Source organism: Leptosomus discolor, chromosome 9, assembly GCF_034619465.1.
Source record: "Leptosomus discolor isolate bLepDis1 chromosome 9, bLepDis1.hap2, whole genome shotgun sequence".
In the NCBI taxonomy this organism is placed as follows: Eukaryota; Metazoa; Chordata; class Aves; order Leptosomiformes; family Leptosomidae; genus Leptosomus; species Leptosomus discolor.
In genome coordinates this window covers 48,923,696-48,941,728 of record NC_141399.1, presented here as the reverse complement: position 1 = coordinate 48,941,728, position 18,033 = coordinate 48,923,696, and positions in this window count along the sequence as shown.

Below are 18,033 nucleotides of genomic sequence, written 5' to 3'. Positions count from 1 at the left end.
CACAGTCGTGCTCAGCCCTTTCTCTCTGCGTTATTTTTACCTCTGAGGGCCTGAAACAGCAGCTGGTGGTTTGGTTCTGCCGGGGGAGGCACCACTGTGTGCGCCGGGAGCTTCACAGAAGGTGCTGCAGCAGAGCCACGAAATGCAGCAGCAGAGCTGTGTGGTGGGGAGCAACATGCTGGTTGTGAGTGCGGGTTGGAGACTCCAACACCCTTGCTCACCCTTACACCTTCCCAAAGTCCTGCTTTTCACCAGGAGCTTTGTCCCAGCTGTTCATCTCTGGAAAGCCCAGGGGTTTCCAGCGCTGGAGGGGAAGGAATCTGATCCAAGTCACATTTTGAAACAGTTTTTATTTCCCCGGAGAGGCTGCAGTGGTAGTTCTGAAGGGAGAAGAGTTAATGCTCAATTTAGCTTCACATGACCTAATTTGCCACCGCTTACTCAACAAGGGAGAAAGAAGCGAAGAGAAATCCTTGCACATGGACCTCAAGAGCTGCTAAATTCCTGGGGGCACTAAGGGAAGGGATATTCTGCAGTGGTGTTTGTGCAGGAAGATAGGTCGCTCGGTGGTGATGAGCTGGAGATGTGAACCGGTGGTCCCCAGGCAGCTGCAGTGGATTCCTGGTCCAAGCCTCTCCGAAGCTGGGCTCCGGCGCTTGGAGCCTTCCAGCGAGGCCATGGCTAACGTGCATCTCCCCCTGGGCCTCCATCTGTGACTGCTCTCGGCGGGGACCCAGCTCTACCCACCTCCTGCGTCGCTGCACGTGTTCCTGCACTGACCTCATCGGACAGGGAGCTGCCTGCTTTTTCTAACCCGAAAGAACAGCATGATTGAATCGAGTATTTCTGTACAAATCTTTGTACCATGGGAAATTAGTCTGAGTTTAGACATGCTTTACCTCGACAGAAGATGCCGTTTCAGGCATTGGCGCTGCTTGACCCCAGACCAGACCATTGACAGGGAAGATGGACCAGCCATCGCATGGAGCTCGTAAAGACAAGACATCTCCCTGAGCACGGACTTAACAAGTTTCTGGGAGAGATCTGAAAGTCCTCGCCTCTTGTCCAGGGTGCCGGTGATTCTCCAGGCTCTGGGATCTGTTGTCCTGTCAGTCTTGCTGTTTGCTGTCGCTCTCTCCGCTTCACAAGCCATACGGTATCTGAGCTTGCCCGTGCCGTCCTGAGGGTCCTTGTGACAGCCTCTCAGTGCTTCAGAGCAGCTCTTGCAATTTGGGAAGGGATCCAAAAAAGGTTTTCTTTGATGCACTCCCAACCGGTGAGGAGGTGTGAGGAGGCAGGGCTCGGGTAAGCTGAACCCACGTTTGGTTTGCACAAAAATTCTTCTCCCTTCAGCAGCCGGTGCAAGGACCTGCGGAGCCAGCAGCTGGAAAAGCACGGGAACCGCAGGAGGACCTCGGGGCGGGTCAGTCCAGGGTCTCCATCCAGGGCGGATTTGTGCTCTCTTGTTCCCCTGGCCGCTGGGACATTGGCCTCCGTACTTCAGGGGCCAAGCGTTTATTGTGGGGGCATTTTCTGTCTCGGCATCATGCTTGCCAAATCTCAGGTGCTCTGATGGCACTACTGTCCGCTGTGTCCTGCTCGTTGGTTTTGGGCATCTTCATGCACCCATCACCCTCCTGCTGAGGCCGTAGGAAGAGAAACGCCCATGTGGCGAGTTGTCCCTCAGTGCCATCGTCCTGTTACCGGAGCGAGGGCTCCGCGCTGGGGAGTGGCGTGTGATGTGGTCTTGCTACAAGCCACACGCTGCCGTGCCTCTTGGTTCATCTGTCACTCTTGTCATCAGCCATCGCTGTGGCTCAGTCCCCCGACCCCTTTCCTGGTGCCGCTCCAGGTGCTGCCGTACACCCGCCTCTCCATCTCCTCTTCACAATGCTCCTAACAGCTCTGCTGCAAACCTCTCCTGCACTTCCCTTGCTCCTCCACACTTACCTCTCCTCCTGACAACGTGTGCTTTTACATGTGGAGAGGCGCGCTTCTGCAGCAGGAGATCACACCACCCCTTCTCCCTTCCAAAGGGCCTGTGTCCAACGTGCTATTACTCTGACATATAAGATGCAATTTTTTTATTTAAGAAAACAAGGATAAATGTTTGCTGGTAAACATTTCGGGGAAGCGTGCCAACGAGCATATCCTCCTATTCCTTACAGAAATGTAAAACATCAGCATGCTGCCAACCACAAGGATTGTAATGTTTTTCCTTTCATACATAAAAATGTCTTACTAATTAATCATCCTCTCGCAGTAGCCAAAACCGAGGCAACTCTGCCATATGCTAACGCACGCCAGGACTTCGTGAGTTGTGAAATGTTTAATACTAATCAGACGTAGAGAATATCATTCCCTCTCTGCGTAAGCGACCGTACACCACTGCCTTCAAAAGGAAAGGTCATAACAGATCCGCCAGGGCTCGTCTCCTGCTTCTCTGTCCATCTGTTCAGATTGCACACCGTCCGTGGCACGAGTACTCACGGGTCTCGCTGCCCTGGTCTTGCCTGGGATGCCTGGGCGCTACTTAACACAAACCAGGAACAGTCGCAGTTGCCAACAGCAGAAAAACTCCGGTGAACTGACAGGAGTGACAGAAATACGTGCCACGAAGGCAGTGCCTGACGATTGCTGCTGCTTGCGAGTTTTCACAGCGCAGAGGGGTGGAGGGGGGACGGGTTACATCTTCTCGGGGAATTAGAGACAGGTGAGACTTTCCAACAGGTTTTAGCACCACAAACGCAAGCTTGTCTCTGGAATAAATCACAGGTTCCTGCTGATCTCACGCAGTGGCTTATGTCAGAGCCCTTCCCGAAGTAATTCCCCCGAGTAAGTTCAAAAAATGCTTTAAAATATATTTAGAACATTAAGAAGTGGTTAAAACAGAGTCAAAAACTTCAGTTCTATGAGAAACGATTTCTTTTTTCTGAGTCTCACTGGGAAGCAGCTCTTTGGAAGCCTGTTCTGATCCTTTGTTTCCCTCAAGTGAGAGAAAATCGTGCTCTTACCTCTGCAGATGCCCCTTCTTCTGCTCCCCCAGGGTGAGGGGAGCTCTAGAGATGACTCTGGGAGAGCAGGAGGTGCAGAGCAGCTCCACTCATCCCCCTGCTCGGTGGCCTCCAGCGGCAGTGGGCAGAGCCCAGAGGGACGACCCCGTCCCGCGGGGGATAAGTCCCACCGCGCCACATCGGCGTCGGTGCTTCTCGCCTCGCCTGGAGCCCAGTTAAGCTCAGGGCAGTGACTTCCATCCCCGGCAGGCTCGGGGTGGGCTAGCTCCTGGGGTTTCCAGAGACCCTACACAAGCAAAGCTGAGACGCAGCCCTGCATGTCCCCAGGTCTCAGTAGCCAACCTCAGACGAAAACAGCCTTGTTACAGGCTGCCGTCACCTCTGTTCGACAAGAAACCTCACCCCCAACCTTGGCTGCGGGAGGCTGTGAAATTATCAGTCTTAAAAACTGTCCCTTTGGACGAAGGAAACCGAGAGGTGATGAGAAAATCCACAGAGGGGTCAGAAGACGCCGTGGGCTGCACGCGAGGGGCCGACGGGGCTGCATGCCCTCGGCCGAAGGACGCTCACGTCCAGGAGCTTTCTGAGCCTCCTACCGACCGAGGCGCCCGGAGGAAGGGGAGCGAGGTGCTGCGCTCCTCGCCCTCGGTGCACTCGGCTCGGCGTCGCTGCGCGTCTCCCGTGGCAGCTCCCGCTTGTTGCCCACCAGCAGCGTGCCCCGAGATCACCTCCCGCTCTAGCAACCTGATGTCAATCACTCGGGAGCCCATAATTGTGAAGATGACATTTAACAAACAGCGTGGCTCAGACGTACCACCTGAGGTTCAGATCCTGGTGGGTGTTATTTGAGAATAAATGCCTTAAAGTGCTTTCTCTTTAATTACATCCATAAAGAACAGAGCTATCGCCGGCCTTCCATTACAGCTATAAAGAGCATCACAAACAAATCATTAATACACATAAAAATGGCAAGTAATTAATTTTAATATTAGCATAAATACTATCGTATGACTTTATTACCAGCCTGACCTTCAGGAGGGGATACCAATAGTATTAATTCAATAACATCTCCCAAATTAGTCATTACCAGTAGGTAGGAGGTGTTTTTTAAGAGCTCGATGCTAAACCAAAAGAACATTCGGGCTGTCGAAAGGGCTGTTAGACAGGGGTGCAAAGATCGGCGTGGCCGCGGTGCGCGGCGCTGCTGCTGCCCTGAGTTTGCACAGGCGAGGCTCCCCTGGGCGGGGGTTGGATTTGGGATGGGCTGAGCAGCCCCTGGCTGCGTCTGCAGGGAGAGGAGCCAGGTGGGACTCAGGTCCCCTGGGAGGCGTCAGGACCCAGTCCTGCCTCCGGCAAACTCCATCTGGCACCAGTGGTGCACGACTGGGCTTTAAACGGTGAGCCCTCAGCCTCACCCTGCCGGGGTGCCCGTCCCAAGGGGGGTGTCCCAGACTTTTTGCTGTGCCTGCCGTTCACACGCCAGGGCTGTGCGTGCTGCCCCGGGGCTGGGCACGCGATTTACTGCCCGGGCTGAAACACAGCCAGAGCACAAGGTGCTGCTCCAGGGAATCACCTCCTACTCTTTGGACCACAGGGGTTTGGAATCCCCTGGGTAAACTGCTGAAAGCCACAGCTGTGGGAGAGAGCAGAGATTTCCTTTTCCTAACCTCGAGTCTCCGTGTACTGGCGATGTGGCCCGCTGGCAGGGGGGCATCTGCTCTGAAGAGGAGCCCAGGGGCAGGGGGCAGCTCTGCCCAGGGGTACCAGTGCCCAGAGCTGTGGGGCTGAGCAGCCAGAGACGCGGGTCCCCAAATGTGCGTCCTGCTCCGCGCTGGTGGCCAGCCCCGCTCGCGAAGCACGAGCCGCCCGCTCAGGGCCCCGCACGGCCTGGGACGAGGAGGCTGCCTCTGTGTGCGTGTCTGAGTGCTGCTCACTGCCAGGGCAATAAACCCTTCCCTAAAGGCAAAATTGCCCCGATTGGGTTAACGGAGTGGGCACTGGAAAAAAAAAAAGAAAAGAAAGAAACCCCCCTCCAACACAGAGCTGGTTCAGAGAATGGGAACAGCAAGAGGAAATCCATTGTGCATGTCAATTAACTCTGCAGACAAGGTGTTTGGGCACGCACCGAGGGAAAGAGGAGACTCTCCACACCAGCATGAAGAAACGGGTAATTACTTCCCCTGCACTGGGGAGACACGCAGACTAATGAGGAGAAGGACAAAGGGCCTTTTATTTGCTTTTTGGCTTTGTGTTAACTATGGCGAGCGCTTTCCCGGTGTCTCTTCTGCAGCTTGCTGAGCCACCCCGGGCTCCTCCATCTCTGCGTGCCCCGGCTGGAGCTGGGACACCCTGCAGGGACATCTCTGTGGATGGGCACCCGTCCTCGGGCGGGCGAGACAGCTCCGAGGGCAGGGGCTGCGTCTGGGCCGTGAGCCTTCCCGCAGGGCAGGGCTGAGCGCGTCCTGGCAGGGGCTCACCCCACCCAGCAGACAGCGCCCCGCCGCAGCCCGAGCCAAGCCAGCGAGGGAGCCCTTCTGCCAGCGCCGCCGGCTGCCCTGCGGCACGGCCGGGAACGCCGGGCTGGCTGGTGCGAAGCCCTGCAGACACGCCGCCGCGCTCCCCACCGCAGCTCCAGCCCTCCGGGGCGGACAGGGCAGAGCTGCGATGACCTGCAGGCTGGACGCCGGCCCGGAGGCACGCCTGGCAACGCCTGCCGCTCTCCGAGATGCCGACCGGCCGCCGCTGAGGTCTGCTGGTGCTCCAGCCCTGCGGCTGGCACCCCTCACGTCTGTCCGTGGCAAGTTTGCGGCTGGAAGACAAAGTGTGCCCAGCGCACCGTGGAGGACAGGCGGGACAAACCGTAGCGAGGGTCCCCACGGGTTGACGATGGGCTGCGCGAGGAGCACGGTGTCTCTTGGCTGGTTGAACTTGTGCCAGCGCCAGGGGATGCCCAAAGAAGTGCACCCCCCAGCCATGCCCCTCTCTTGTGGGGCCAGCCAGGGCACGGCTCGTTAGCCAGCCCCTACATCAGCCCCACTGCACCTCGTCTGCCTCGCTCCGGGGTCCAGCCCCCTCGGCCACACCCCTGCTGCGTGCAGAAGAGCACATCCCACCGCTTTTTCTGCGCCCCCCCCCCCCCCCAGCCGGGGCTTCTACCCGACCCGTGAAGCGTCAGGGAGAATGGATTAAAGCATCACGACCCTACACGTGTGTGCGTGAGCCGCGGGATGTGGGCTCTGTCTCCTGCCACAGCGCCAGATGTATGGGCGCACACGCCTCGTGTTTGTGTTCATCTCCTTAATGAATGTTGTGTTCACGCAGTCCTAAGCTAATACAAATAAATGACGGAAGATGAACACCCATTTGTGAGTTAGTATAAAACCAAAGCAGTTCATAGTCAGGAAAACACAAAATCGTACTTGTGAAGCCCTGATCTTGCATAAATCATCTTGTGACTGGATGAACTGTCATGAAGGCTGACAGAAGCTCAATCCAGAAGTAGTTATCTTGTGCTTGGGTATCAATTACAACTGCTAATTTTGAATCTGAAACCAGCTAATGCTGACTGGGGACCACGAATTAAACCTTCAAGAGTTAAACCATCAAATGCATTTTCCGGTTGTTTTCACCAGGAGTTTTCAGTTTGAAAAGGCCAAAAACGCTGAGCTATGAAAGATGTACAACTACTGTGAGATAAAAGAAGAATCAAACATCAGCTTCCATCTCAGGTGGATCTGCTTGCACAAGGAAATCGAAAGCATCTCTGCCCTACCTTCTACCTTACCTCCGCCACCACGCCTGAATGGTCAGGGAAGGCCGTCCAACTGCTATTTTTAAGTGTTTTCTGGCTTCTGACCTTAGCAAGCTGAGCGGCATCGGCGTCTCGCTGCAGAGCCACCAGCTCCCCGCGCTGCCCACCTCCCAGCTGGATCTCTGTGTGGGGTGAGGTGCCAAAAGGAGTGCCAGACTCGCTGATTCATTGATTTCCCGCCACAAGGAATCAGCTCCCTCCGTTCCCTGCCATTGCTTTCCTTCCTCGCTACCCTCTGCTTCTCCATTCCCATTGGAGCTGCTGCCGACAGCCCTGGGCTCAGCGTGAGCATCTCTGCCTGTTCTCACCCCGCTGCAGAGGCAGGGGGGACTTTGGAGGGTCTGGATGCAGCAGGTCCAGGCTCATCTCACCATGGTCAAGGCACGCACTCTCCTCCCCGCACGCTGGCTGTACCGTTTTTCTGCGATCACTGATGGTGCCAGAGAAACCAGACCACTGTTTTTTGTGATGAGGTCTGGAGCCAGCCCAAACTCTGGATGAGGGGATCTTTGGAAACTGTGATGGGGACACTGGGAATTTGGTGAGAGGACGTGTACTGCCAAGATCAGTTTTGCTCATGGGCAACAGCTGCGTTTCCTCCTCTTCACCCCACCGAGAATGAAGAAGCCGCCTGCAGACATCTTATTTAGCATTTTATGGAGCCCCAAGCACCTTGCAAACACCACCGGAGATGCCCTTGCCTACCTTAGAGGAGCCAAGACCAGTGGGACCCGCGGTCAGTGAGGACACGAGCCATTGCCGCAGCACATGGAGAGCTGGGGAGGAGCAGCCCAGCCCCGAGGCCAGCACCGCCGTGCACAGAGCGTGCTGGTGTCGGTGCCAGACAGAGCCAGTGGCAGGAGGGGTCCCCAGCAGGGTCGGGAGGCCACGTGGGGTGCCAGACTGCCTTTGCCTGCTGAATATTTCATGGGGCCCTGCCGAGCTGAGCACGTCCCTCCCGGAGCCCCGTCCTGCCATCGCTGGCCCATCATGACAAATCCCCCACGTGAGATCGTTAACCTGGATGAACCCATTTGGCTGCAGCAGAAAGAGTGACGCCAAACTGCCCTGCAACCCTGCTAATTTAATTTAAATAAATATCTGTGCTCGCCGTGAAGTACTGCACTGACCCCGTGGCTCAGCGATTTGGAAAAGTTTCTTGACAGTTTTCTACCGCCACGGCACATCTTGGCCCTCCCTCTCCCCAGCATCCAGCAGAGTCCAAGCAAAGCCACGAGAAAAACCCCGGAGAACCCTCTCCAGGGCAATTCAGAGAAAGGAAATGTGGGAACTTGCCCGTCCCCACACCCTGAAAGGTGGGAACACGGGGAAGCGCAGCAGGCTGCGAGCCCTTTGCCTCCTGGCCCTGCTCCTCGCCCTGCTGGGGCCATCGCCTCTGCTCTGTAAAGCACCAGGGGGGCTGCACAGCTCTCCCACCCCTTGGTCCCTGCCCTCCAGAGGTGACTGCTGCTCGCCCAGGGCACGGCCACCTTCCGAAAGTCCCTACTGAACCTGCACCAGCCCAGCCGCTCCCCCGGGCAGCGCCACGCGGGGTGTCTCGGGGTGTTTCTGGGAGAAGGGTGCTGTGGGCACCCATCCCCACAGAGGTGAGGAGCATCCTGGGGGTAACGCTGAGCACTCCTTCCCATCTCATAGCCGCTATCCCGGGATCTCCGCAGGCTCAGCCGCTGCCTTGGAGTTGCTGGCACACAGCAGGGCATCCAGTTCCAGGGAGCAGCCCCTTCTCCGTGATTTCTCAGCCTCTAGCCAACGCGTTCTGGTCACTTAGCCTACGTTACGTTTAAAGCCTTCTCTTTATGACCCTGAGGGTGAGAGACCCTGTGGAAACGCTGACTGGGCTGCAAAGCCCACGCCGCTGGGAGCTGAGCCCGTGGTGCCCACTGCCCTCACCACCGCCGCAGCGCTGCGCAAACGCAGCCCGGAAAAACAGCTTCGTCCCCACCGAGCTGCCGGTTCCAGGCAAGAAACGAGCGCAAGCAGAGAGAGAGGAGCGGGAAGGTGCCGGGACGCGGCACGGTGGGCACGGCCAGGAGGGCGGGCAGAGGCTGCGAGCGCCAGCGGTCTGCTGGGGCCGGGGGCTTTGTGTCTGTTAGGGGAAGAAGGGCCCTGAGCAGCGGGAGGTTTAAGGCGGATTTGCCTGGAAGTTTTCTGTATAATGAGCTCCTCCAAAAAGGAGCTTTTAAACTCAGAAGTGAAGTTCTGCCTGAAGAGAAAGTGGAACAAGCTGCTTTTGAAAGGACGGCGAGCTCAGAAGCAGCCGAGTGCGTCGGAACAAAAATGAAAGGTGACCATAAATAAACCTACCCCTGCCCTGCGTCCTCCCAGCGGGCCCTTCCCTCTAGCTTCGCTTTCCACCCCAGCCCCGTGGCTTCTGGGAGTTACAGCACCTCTTCAAAGCCCCTTCAGAGCCTGCCCTCATGCGCTCTCACCTGCCCTTTGCGGCCGTGCCGAGCTGCCGGGACCTGCTCGCCCTGCTCTGCCCGTCCCACCCCAGCAGCATCACCGACAAAAGATCGAACATTTCAGGACAAAACCCAGTACAGTCGAAGCAAAGAGCAGCAAAACGCACCCATTTTCATGGCAATCAGTCAGAAGGTTTGGCTCTCTGCATCCCAGGACCAGCAGCCCTGCGTCCCCGATGGAAGCCCCAGCACCCCTCAGCCCTGGCACAGACACGCAGCTCCCAGGAACAGTGACCAGGATGGGCTGGGGCATACCGGGGAAGGGCACTTCCCTGGGCAGAGATGGGGGGGTCTGTGCCCAGAGGGGTTCCCCCCACGGCCACAACAGCAGCAGAAGCTGCGGATCAGACCAAGCACCAGCTCTTACTCCGGAGAGCCCTCGGGCCCTCCTCCGGGAAATGGGATCTCCTCCTCCTCGCACTCCCCCTCGTTTTGCGGCTGAGCTCCTCGTGTGCACGGTCCGGGCTGCCCAGCATCACCCACCTCTCGCCCCACAGCTGCGGGGCTCAGCAGCCCCGACATCCTTCCTCCCCAGCACCACGGGTTCCCCACACGGGTTTTGCTGCAAACGTACAGCCCGTGCAACCAGCACGATACGAACAGGCACCTCCACCTGCCAAGATTGTCATCTGCTGCCGGGGCTTTTCCATTCAACGAGCCTCCTCCTCCCCTCCCCAGGAGATCCTAATTAGATCCCGTCGCTGCTTCAGTGGTGATAAGGACCTGTGCGGTGGAGGAAGGGGCTGGGTGGCTGTGGCAGGACGCAGAGCTGGTGAGAGAGGACACCTCGGGGACAGGAGGGCTGCCAGCCCTCCTGCTGGTCTCGCTGACGCCGTAATTAGGTCCGCAGAGCCGACGAGTGGCAATGGAAGGCTCCGTTCCCTGCAGAAAGCAGCTCTCCGCAGCTGCCCACACACAAGCCCCAAAGCTGCTGGGCTGCCCAGGCAGCACGGGCACGCTGTAGTTACCTTGGCACGGAAAGGGGGGCAGCCGGGGATGGAGAGGGCCCTTCTATCTGCAGAGCGTGTGTGGGCTTGTAAGGGAGGAGACGCTCCAGCATTGCCCAGGGCTGCCAGCGTGCAGGTATCTGTGAGACAGGGCAGGAGCAACCACCGAAACCCCGCGAGGGAGGCGCTGTGCCTCCAGACCTCCCTCCCCAGCCTTCCAGGGCAGACGTTCGCAAACCGTGCGGCTCCCGGAGCCTTGCGGGTCGCGCCGGGTGACGCTGAGCAGGCGGCCAGGGCAGGCTGCAGGACCCAGGGCAGGGGATGCCCCGGCTGGTGCTCCCTGCCCAGCTCTCCCTGCTGGGGTCGTCGCCCAGCTCTCTCCCTCCCGTCCCCAGGGACTCCTTGCCCACACCTCGCGCTCCACCGCAGCAGGAGCCGTGAAGCAGCTGGAGCGTGCAGCCACGACCTGGCTCGGCACGGCCAAGGCGGGCAGGCTCATACTGGGCCATGGGTGTCCCCAGCCTGGCACCTGCCCCAGCAGAGCACAAGCTCCTGGCTGGGGGGATCCCTCTTGCAGAGTCCCGTGCTGAGCACCTCCTGCCCCAAAGCCTGTACAAATCTTCGCCTGACGCCCGCCGAGGCGTGGGTACAGAGCCTTCCACTGGTGGGGGAGGATCAGGCTTACCGGCTGGCACCGTGTAGACTCTCAGACCGGACTCCCAGCCCCGACACAGGAGTTACTGGGACTGGTGGTCACAGGCGGGAGCGAGCTGGCCAAGAGAGCCCGCAGCCAGCCAGGGCGCTCGGCCATCAGCAGCGCTGGGGCCGTTGCAGGCGATGGGAAATATTTTCCTTCCCTCTTTGGGGCCGGATCCCTTCCCCAGCAGCCGTGCTCAGCATTGCTAGAGTGATGGCACAGTGACACCCAGAGGACGGGCCCCGAAAGCTGGTGTCACCCTCGCACCCAGCCACAGGGGCTGGTGGGGACGCGGGTCCAGCGCTGCAGAGCGACCGAGGATGGAGACCAGGGGCGAGCGCTCCCCTCTGCAGTCCGCTGTGGTGCTGGGCACACCGCACGTGAGGAGAACAAGCAGCTCGTTTCTGTTCTGGAAATATGTATTTCAATATCGAAAAGCAACGTCATTTATTTCCAGGAGAGGAAGTCACCCCCCGGGCCCTATAAATATTTATGTAAGGCCAGGCAAAAAATATGTTGGTAATTCAATATGTCTTTAAAATATATGTTGCATATCAACTAGCCCATATTTAATTAAATATATTGCTGCGTTGTATAAGGCTGCTGCTCAGCCATTTATAGTCAATACATTAGAAGTTCAGATTAGACTGGGAATCTGAATATAAAGCACTGAATATAAATGTAAAGCCACGCTTTGGCAGAGAGGGACTTTGCTCTGGATCCCTCACCAGCTCTTTTCTCTGCACTGGTCCGAGTCCAGCCAGGGCAGAGCTGGCCGAGAGCTGATGGATGCAGGACCTGTCTGTTTTGGGATGAGCCACAGGTCCACCTCACCTGCTTGAGCTCCTCCTGCTCCACGTAGCCTGTGCTCCAAAGGGCTTAGTGGGATGTTCCCCACTTGGAGGAGATGCTGCCATCAAGAGGCAGCTCAGCACGGTCCCCACGCCGCCTCTGCCTGTCCGGGCACTGCTGCAAGGTGCTCAGGCACCAACACCACAACCAAAACCTGCCCAGCCCAGACCAGCCCCCCCACGGCCATGGGAGAACCATGACCTTGTGTTGACTAGGCAAAATCAGAGTCTTGAGGTGCAGGACTCGCCGTGCCCTCCTGCACAAGCATCCTCAGGTCCATCCTCCAAGTGCCGTTTAGGATCAGTGACACTTGATTCTTCTTCTCCTGTCCGAAGGAGGCCAAGGAGACCAGGTCCTGGAGGCGCCTACACCTCTCCAGGGAGCCCAGGGTGCCCGGCACAAGGAGGGGGACGTCCAGTGCAGGGAGGGCTGGGCATCGTCCCGTGGTTCTCTTTAATAAGCTGCACTGGAGAGAGGTCCTGCCCCAAGGGCCCTAATCCCTGGTCCCACCCTGGTTCCCAGCAGAGACTCTGGCTGCTGCACGTCCCACGTCCAAGCCACCCCTGGGCTGGTGCTTTCGGGCTGCTGCACCCACGCCCGGAACGCGAGGGGTGTGTGGAGCCGGGTGGTGCAGCGTGGGGCTCCTGCCCCCCAGAGCCATTTCCCTCTGCTCTCCACACCCTCCTCCCAGCTGCGTCCCTCTCACCAGCTCTGACAGTACCCGGCCCGAACGCCAAAACCTCCCCAGGACGCTGGTTGTCATTTAGCCCGGGAATCCAGTGCTTTTTCTAGCTGCCCCTGTGGCTGTTCTTGTTTCGGTTCTCGGGCAGCGAGTGCCACGCCGGGGCTCACCGGGCACATCGTCTTCGTGCTGAGTGACACGTGCAGGACACTGGCGTGTGCTCTCCCCTGTCGCGGGTACAGCCCTGCTCCGGCTCCCCTGGTGCCTGCGGGTGCGTGTCCTCCCACGCCGCTGCCGAGCCACCACCCGCCGCAGGACTATGTTAGCCCCTGGCTTTTAAACTGGTGGAGATCTTAAAAAAAAACCTGCTGGCACAGGAAAAATCTCATTTCTTTTGTGAGCATAGAACAAACAAAAATGTCGCTGTGGAGAATGCCACACACTGCCAGCATGCCTGGAGCCCTCAGCAAAAGAAAAGGACAAGTAATTCCAAGTATGCAGCAAGATACACCCACAAAGACTCTGCCCAGGTGACCCGCATATTAGGACTCACTCAAAACCCACGGGTATTCACGGTATCAAAGTGCCATTTCCATAAGACACAAATACCGACAGAGTATCTGTTAGAAGAACCGTGTTCCTCTGCCCTGTAGATTGAATTTTGCCTGTGGGTTTTGTCAGATGATTGTTATTTTGCACCAGTTTGTTTAAGCACTTACTCATCATTGCCAGCACATCAAATAACGAGTTCTGTGTCCCCAAAGATTAAATAGGAACACGCTGTAAAATACAGGGGAGGAAACGTAGTCGAGCTTTGCAAATTTTTTAATTAACATTTTGATACTGAGAGGGATCCCCTGAATAGGGGGACACTTCCCAGGTGCCGCTGAACTTTTCACAGGATGGTTTTCATTCTTAAGGGCAACCTTACACCTCCCCATCGCGATCGGTGAGCCAAGCTCCTTGCATCCCTGTTGGAGCCACATGACCATCCCTCTTCTGTCGGGAACGAGGCGAGACGGGTGCCACGGGGGCTGCCTGTGCGCCGGGTACAGGATAGCCCAGCGCAGGGGCCTCAGCTGTTCAAAGCCCCGGGAAGGGGGGCGATTGCTTTTTGTGCCTCAAAGAGCGGCCACAGCATGGCCAAGAGTCTGAAGCCTTGCCCAGGCTCGTCCCCCAGCACCGGGGCACTCCACAGGTGAGCACGGCAGAGAGGAGGGAGGAGAGGGGGGACCCCCACGAGACCCCACCACAGAGCCCTCCCTGGCAGCTCGCTGCAAACCAGGCACCAGCACGTGCTGGTCTCGGTGCCGGAGGGAATCTGGAGGGAGCCCAACGACCTGCGCCCGGCACAGCCCACGAAATCCACGTTCCCGCTCCGCTTCAGCGCAGCCTTTCCTCCGGCGGACCCTTCCGAGCAGGAGGAACACGGCGGCAAGGGTGTGCGCGGCGGGCGGCGGCAGGGGTCAGGAGCTGAAGGTACCAGGGGAGTGTCACCAGCCTCCAGCTCAAGAAAACCAGTGAGGTGGACAACGGTGGCTCAACAAGGTGCAATAATGTGATTAAAAAGGGGGAGACTTCTCCTGATCTTGTCCAGCTGCTGGTCTGCTTTCAAAAACGTGCGAGCCTTTAACGCAGCCCCTGCTCTGCCTGGCAGCAAACCATGTACCTGGACCTAAAACATCGCTGGGGACTGGAGGAATTATGGGCCAGTAAGCTTTGTATTTGTTCCTGGAAAATGTTTTTAAATTGCGATTAAAAATAGACTAACGATGCACAGATGGGGTGACATGGATTCCGTGAAGGAAAATGTGTCAGCCTCTCCAAATCAGCCCTGCTACTGCTCCTGCTTCCAATGGGAGGTCCGGCTTATTTGGGCTAGCCAGAGGTCTGAGCAAGCTGTAGCACTAAAGACAGGCAAGAGGGCAGGAGAAGAATACCCTTACGGAAAAAAGGACTCAGAAAACACTGAAAGGACTTCAATTTTTCGTGAATGAGCTCCACCACCACGGATCTCATCGCAGCGTACGTTAATGTTTTCCGCAGTGATCTGGAAAGGAGAAAGAACTGGAAAGCAGAGCCCAGCTCGCAGATGACACAGATGGGAGTTAATTGAATCCAGAAAGACCTGTAAGCACCTCAGAGAAACATCAGCCAGGGAAGTGGGTGATGAGTTTGTAGCTGAGCATCCACTTCAGCAAACAAACACTGCAGCACACACGTTTCAGTGAGTGCAAAGCCCAGCACCGAAGCGGGTGGCAGTCCCTACCAGGGTAGAAGTGAGATAATTTAAGGAGAAAAAGAGCTCCTGGGATGATTAGGACCATGGATCCTGCTGTGACGATTAGGACCATGCGTGAGCTAAGAACAGGGGATGCTGTACCCAGTTTTGGAAGCGAATGGCATCAGTGAGAAGACCTCGTTGCAGGAGATGCTCTCGGAGTATCTGCTCTGCCAGTTAGCAGGGGCACAGGGCAGTAGCTGTGGTCGGTTTGCCTGGGGGGGCATTTCACGCTGTCGGGTGGAGTTCTGGAGCCCTTGCACGGAAGAACAGCCTGAGCCCAGGCGCTGCCCCCTGCCCTCGGCCTCCCGGGCTGCGGGACCGCGTCCCACCAGACCCACGGCCCCTGCAGCCCACGTGCCCGCGCTGGGAGCTGCTGGGTGAGGCTGCAGGGGGTGGCCGGAGAGCCCCGGGAGGAGGCACGGAGTGAGCAGGGGGGCTGCAGAAACTGCTGGGGTCTGGAGCAGGAGCTGTGCTCCCTTGGCTGCTGCTCCACGAAGCCACTGCCCCACAGCACGGGCCCGGGAGGGCAAACCACCCCAGGGAGAAACGAGAGGCGGGAGCGCGGCTCCGGCGGGGGTCCGGCACGGTGCCCGGTGGGCTCCAGCACTGCCTCCTCGCTGGGGAAGGGTCTTTACCTGCAGATCCCAGCAAAACCGCTCCAACCTCCACCTTGTTTTTTCTTCTCACCGAGGGCTGCTCGGAAGCATCCGCGGCGCAAACCTTGGCAGAGAGCACCCTCCAGTGGGCACTGGGAGGCCGGTGGGAGCCTCACGCGTGCTGCTGGCGGCACACTGGGCACAGGAGGGACCGTGCCATCGCAGCAGCATGGCAGGGACCCGGGGTGAAGGGTCCTGGGAGCAGCCGGAGCAGAGCAGCTCCGGCCCAGAGCCTGCACCCACCGCATCTTGCTCCGGTCAGGTGCTGCCCGCAGGGAGCACAAGCTCGATTCACCTCCGTGGCCATGGGCTCCAGTCGAGCGTTGCCCTCGCATTCAAGGCCTTGGTGGAGTAAACTTCTGCAAAAAAATGCAAGTTTGGCTGTTGGACACGGAACCCTGTAGGCATCGGGCGTCGCTGGGCTTCCAAGAGCGCGTCTGGGGTGGGCAATTTTGTAAAGAGGCGGCGGTCCTTACCCATATCACCAGATGTTAGGTGAGAACACACCAGGCACAGGCGTTTATCGTCACGCCCTCGCAGCGTGTGCACCTCACAGTCAGCCTCACGGGCTCCCGGCAGCATTTGCAGGGCGAGGGCAGGACCAAGCCAAGCTGCCTAGCTGGCCACCCAGCAGAGCCTGCAGTGAAACCCAGGGCCGGGTGGCTGCACAGCGGCTTGCCGGAGTCCCCAGCCAGCAGAGGAAAGCCCAGCCATGCGAGGCAGCCGGCAGCCCTCGCTGCCAAACCTGTCCCCCCCTCCTCCAGCTCGGCATTACGTCAGCCGCGGGGCGAGGGCGGCCAGGCTGGGGGCTCTGCACTCCTCGACGTGCCTCCCGCTCCCTCCCCGCTGCTCCTCGCGGCTGGAAGCGAAGCGGAGGCCAAGCCAGCAGCTGTCCGAGCACTTTGGCAAGTATCTCATCGCTTGAAAGCTGCTGCCTGCTGCTCGCTGCAGTGGGAGGCCCCGGGACAAGCAGGGGAGATGGAGAAAGGCCAGCTCCCCTCGCTAACCCCCTCCAGGATCCCACCCGCCCCATCACCAGCAAGTGAGATGCATCCGTAGCCCTGCCACCCAAAAAAGCCCACCCGAGGCATCACCCTCAGGACATGCCATGTCCCCTTCCTCCGGGAAGAGGCTCCGGGGCGGAGCAGCGCAGGAAAAGCATCCCCTCCAGCATCTGGTTGCAATCAATGTTCGCAGCACTGGCTACGCTCCGGCCCGGCCAGTAGCCAAGCAAGCTGTTTCCCACAGAATCCCCAGCCCATCGCTCCATGTGCCGGGATTTCGCATCCCCAGAGCAGCGCCTGGCTCCCAGCTCTGCCCACGCCGAGGGGTCCGGCCCGGGCAGAGAATTGGGACCCAACACCTGCGGGGAAGTCACCCAGCCCGGGGCCACGCTGCTCCTGCACTGCTTCCCCCCAGGATTCCACCCCTTGTCCGGCTTGTCTGGCAGCTCCAGAGCTATCGCGGGGCTGCGGCTGCTCATTTCCAGCCCTCCTGCCCTGGCCAGCCCCGCTCTTCAGGTAACCATCATCATCACCGCGCAGTGACTTCACTGTGCAGCTCCCTTCACATTTAAAGGGCCGTTTTTGTTTTCTCATGCTGAACGTTTGACAGAAGACTTAAGGAAAAGACACCCTGTTTCAGAAAAAAAAAAGGCAGTTTGAGTTGCCAAGCAACCAGATTTTGTGATTTATTAAGGCTCTTGTGCTGTGTGATGGTTTTATGGATCCCCTGGCTCCCAGAGTCAGGTGATGACCTGAGGATCTCCACTTCCCCTCGATGGTGAGTTGTTCAGACCTCGCCAGTGGCAGAGAAAGGCTTGAAAATGATGCCAAAGGCACACCGAAAGCAAAAGAAAAAGCCTTTACCAGGCTTAAAATCCTCCTGCTCGCTAAGCCAGCCTCAAGACCTGGGAACGAGCCGAAGCAAACACTGAACGCCTCAGCTCTGCTGCTGTAACAAACCTGCACCACAAGGCAGAGCAAGAGGAAACCACCTCGAAAACAGAAGAAAATTGGATGGATTCACGTTGTAGGTGGGGTTCCCTGCCGTCCCCCTGGCCGCCAGCGGGATCGTGTCCGGGTATGCGCTGTAGCAGTCGGGAAGGACAGTTTAACCCTGGCCCTTGAATTCTGCTCTATAAGAAAAGCTTGAAGTAAGCAGCTCTCTGCTGGAAAAGCCACAAAAATAGGCACATTGTCCGTGTGTGTTCTGTCTCGTTTGGCAGGAGAGGTCAGAGCTGGGAAGGGCGGGTGGGCTGGGGATGGGAAGCGAGCAGAGCAGAGCGGAGCAGGCTCCCCGCACTTGGCACAGCCTGTTCTTCCCCGCCAGACCTGTATCACTGGTCCTGATGGGCTCCAGATGCTCTCCCTACCCGGAAGATGATTCATGATTGGGGACTGACCAGGCTAAGACCATCGGGCTGACTCCACCCTCCTTGCCTCCCAGTGGGTTGTGACCCCGTGCCTCGGTTTCCCCATCTGCAACACACGGAGACCTGCACAGTGCTGACAGGGGAGGTGCCTCAGCAGGGCTGCTCTGGGGTCTCACGGGCACTAGGCAAAAGCCGGCTGCTCCCGTGGAGGGGTGTGTGGGGAGACACACATC